General features: G+C 42.6%; 1 pseudogene; it reads right to left on the bottom strand.

Annotated features, from left to right (window-relative positions):
• Nucleotides 1–991: 991 nt before the first annotated feature.
• LOC124799582 lies at nucleotides 992–1,109 on the bottom strand (annotated as a pseudogene).
• Between the last annotated feature and the right edge of the window lie 3,300 nt (nucleotides 1,110–4,409).

The raw sequence follows: 4,409 nt of genomic DNA on the forward strand, positions 1-4,409 counted from the left end.
TTGATACCTGACTTATTTATTGTATTCATTCACAATAGGAGTTTCTAGCTGATATTTGTTAGAATGCGATAATTGCGTCGTCAGAAAAACTTTGGTGAACAATAGGCGTAATACCGTCAACGTACAGTCAAAGAGAATGTGCGTAGACGTTTTTATTATTGGCACTAATACAGAATAAAATTTCAAGTAAAATTTTGTATGAAATACTTCTTGATTAGTGAGAAGCGAACTATACTCTCGATTTACAAATGAATGTAATCTCATTAGTAAGAAATAACAATCAGTGGAACTGTTTATTTATACTGAACACATTAAAAAGCTTCCGCGAGGAAAATTTTATGCAGTTTCCCGTGTGACGGCTGTAATTTTGATATTCAAATTAGATTTTTTATACATGACCAAATATTCACACGCACAGTGTCCTAATTTGTCAGCTGTGATTCATGCGCATAAATTTAACAGAAAATTAATACAATAAAAAGTTAAATTGGCGTGATGTTATACTTTCCCTCTAATAAATTTAATTCTTTTCAAAAACGTGTATGTATTGTACATACCGGACAAAAGGACCCCTTATTGAGAGGACCCTTTCTCCGCAGTACTGTATGTCACAAAGAGCACATCGTTCAGGATGTGTATTTCATGTGCGACGTGTTCTTCACTAGTGCGCTATATCCTGAGAATCTAACCCTTAGCTATTGCAATATGCTATCGATGAGTCAGAATCGAGAACTCGCCTCACATGTCGAGTAAAAACAGGCCCAAGCGTATGGAAAGAACAACTTCGTCCAAACAGGCCTTCGAAGGCCCAACGGTACTGACCAGTCGCCGTGTCATCCCCAGCCCACAGGCGTCACTGGATGCGGATATGGAGGGGCATCTGGTCAGCACACCGGTCTCTCGGCTGCATGTCAGTTTATGAGACCGGAGCCGCTACTTCTCAGTCAAGTAGCTCCTCAGTTTGCCTCACAAGGAGCTCAGTGCGACCCTTTGCCAACAGCGCTCGGTAGACCTTATGGTCACCCATCCAAGTGCTAACCCAGCCCGACAGCGCTTAACTTCGGTGATCTGACGGGAACCGGTGTTACCACTGCGACAAGTCCGCTGGCTTTGGAAACAATAAGAGTCAATGAATACTCCGATATCCAGCAAGAAAACATAGTACTGCATGCGTGGTTCAAAATGGTTCAAATAGCTCTGAGCACTATGGGACTTAACAGCTGTGGTCATCAGTCCCCTAGAACTTAGAACTACTGAAACCTAACTAACCTAAGGACATCACACACATCCATGCCCGAGGCAGGATTCGAACCTGCGACCGTAGCGGTCGCGCGGTTCCGGACTGCGCGCCTAGAGCCGCTAGACCGCCGCGGCCAGCTGCATGCGTGGCATCGTGGTGAATGAAGTGGTTGGGGGGGGGGGAAGAGGGAGAGATAGATAGGGAGACATAGATAGGGAGAGAGAGAGAGAGAGAGAGAGAGAGAGAGAGAGAGAGCAAATAACGAGGCCTAGTGGTAAACTCTTTCAGAAGAACAAGGCTATGCAATGAAAAATACTGGATTTCTTTTAAGCAGAGAACAAGCTGCCTTTACAAGCAGATGCTATTTGGTTGTGCGAGTAGTACCGGCAAGTGAATTTATGCTTGGTGTTTCTCCTTAACGTTTAAAAACCGCTGACGCGACGTAGCTGATGCTGAGGCAAGCAATTTAATATAAGACACGTGGAACAGCAAATGTAGGGAAATACACCAAAAGTGGATGACGAATGTTTTAACTCGTAACGTCACCAGATGACACACCTTGCCTACGTGCAGTGCTTGAGCTTGTTGATCTGTTCCACGTGATCATCCCAACCCAAGTCGCATCGGTGTGGCTCCCGGCCTACGTGCACTGCAACAGCGCGTGTGATTCAGGTTTCGAATCTTGCACGTGGCAGCAAGCTTTTTCTGCATTGAGTTAGACAATTATGTATTTACATTGAGGAAATATTTACTACGTCATTTTCCGGTCTCGCGGACCCCGCTAGTTTATTTCATAGTACAGCAAACAGAAAGCTAGCGTTTTGCGTCACAAGTAAATAAGTTTCCGAGCTACGTCGCTACCAGTAAGTGGCCCATGTTTCTTTACTAAATAAAGTCAGTAAAAAAAGGGAAAAAAGGAAACAAAAAACAAGAACGGCTTTTGCTTGGTTACAGCGTGGACAACAATTTTGTAGCTCCTACATTTACAACAGGTTTTCGAAAAACGAGTACCCTAGTGGAGCGATTTTCGGCACCGCCCCTACCAGTGAGGATAGGACCGATAAGCCCAACCACTGTACGTCATCTGGTGGCGCCAAATATTCAACATTTGTCATCCACTTTTCTGGTATTTCCCGACATTTGCGTCCCCATGTGTCTCGTATTAAATTACTTGTCTCAGCATCATCTACGTCGCTTTGGGGTGTTTTAAAAGTTAATGAGAATCATTCTGTATAATGAGGCAATTAATGTGGACTGCAACTTCATGTGGAATCTTTTTTTTTTTTTTTTTGATTTTAGACATGTTTTGGACTGAGCGTCAACAGAATCAATACTAACAGCCCTTGGAAACAAAGGATTAACTCAACCTACGTAGATGAGCCAAAACATTATAACAACATGCTTAACAGTGTGTTGCCTCACTTTTGCAACGCAAAACAAACAGTGATTCTACATGGCATGGATTCGACGAGTCCTTGGTAGGATTCATAAGGTGTTTTGTTATTGTGCGTTGTGGTCCTCAGTCCGAAGACTTGTTGGATGCAGATCTTCAAGTGCAGGTGTGTGTGTGTGTGTGTGTGTGTGTGTGTGCAAGCAGAGCTGTGTAAGCTTCTTCATCTCAGAATAAGTACTGCAACCCACATCCATTAGAACGTGCTTACTGTATTCATTCCTTGGTCTCCATCTACAGTTTCTAAACCTTCATCCCCCTCCACACTTCCCTCGAGTTCCTTAATATCTCAGAAGGTGTCCTATCAACCATTCCCTTCTCTCAGTCAGCTTATGCCACAAATTTGATTCATCCCCAGCTCCAATCAGTACTTCCTCATTAGTTGCTCGATCTATCCATCTAATCTTCGGCATTCTTCTGCAGTACCACATTCCAAAAGCTTTTATTTTCTTCTTGTCCGAACTGCTTATCGCCCATGTTTCACTTCCGTACAAGGTTACACTCGAGACATATGTTGTTGTTGTTGTGGTCTTCAGTCCTGAGACTGGTTTGATGCAGCTCTCCATGCTACTCTATCCTGTGCAAGCTATTTCATCTCCCAGTACCTACTGCAACCTACATCCTTCTGAATCTGCTTAGTGTATTCATCTCTTGGTATCCCACTACGATTTTTACCCTCCACGCTGCCGTCCAATGCTAAATTTGTGATCCCTTGATGCCTCAAAACATGTCCTACCAACCGATCCCTTCTTCTAGTCAAGTTGTGCCACAAACTTCTCTTCTCCCCAATCCTATTCAATACCTCCTCATTAGTTACGTGATCTACCCACCTTATCTTCAGCATTCTTCTGTAGCACCACATTTCGAAAGCTTCTATTCTCTTCTTGTCCAAACTAGTTATCGTCCATGTTTCACTTCCATACATGGCTACACTCCATACAAATACTTTCAGAAACGACTTCCTGAAACTTAAATCTATACTCGATGTTAACAAATTTCTCTTCTTCAGAAACGATTTCCTTGCCATTGCCAGTCTACGTTTTATATCCTCTCTACTTCGACCATCATCAGTTATTTTACTCCCTAAATAGCAAAACTCCTTTACTACTTTAAGTGTCTCATTTATTCCTAATCTAACTCCCTCAGCATCACCCGATTTAATTGGACTACATTCCATTATCCTCGGTTTGCTTTTGTTGATTTTCATCTTATACCCTCCTTTCAAGACACTATCCATTCCATTCAACTGCTCTTCCAAGTCCTTTGCTGTCTCTGACAGAATTACAATGTCATCGGCGAACCTCAAAGTTTTTACTTCTTCTCCATGAATTTTAATACCTACTCCGAATTTTTCTTTTGTTTCCTTTACTGCTTGCTCAATATACAGATTGAATAACATCGGGGAGAGACTACAACCCTGTCTCACTCCTTTCCCAACCACTGCTTCCCTTTCATGCCCCTCGACTCTTATAACTGCCATCTGGTTTCTGTACAAATTGTAAATAGCCTTTCGCTCCCTGTATTTTACCCCTGTCAACTTCAGAATTTGAAAGAGAGTATTCCAGTTAACGTTGTCAAAAGCTTTCTCTAAGTCTACAAATGCTAGGAACGTAGGTTTGCCTTTTCTTAATCTTTCTTCTACGATAAGTCGTAAGGTTAGTATTGCCTCACGTGTTCCAACATTTCTACGGAATCCAAATTGATCTTCCCCGAGGTCCG

Source organism: Schistocerca piceifrons, chromosome 5, assembly GCF_021461385.2.
Source record: "Schistocerca piceifrons isolate TAMUIC-IGC-003096 chromosome 5, iqSchPice1.1, whole genome shotgun sequence".
NCBI classification, from domain to species: domain Eukaryota; kingdom Metazoa; phylum Arthropoda; class Insecta; order Orthoptera; family Acrididae; genus Schistocerca; species Schistocerca piceifrons.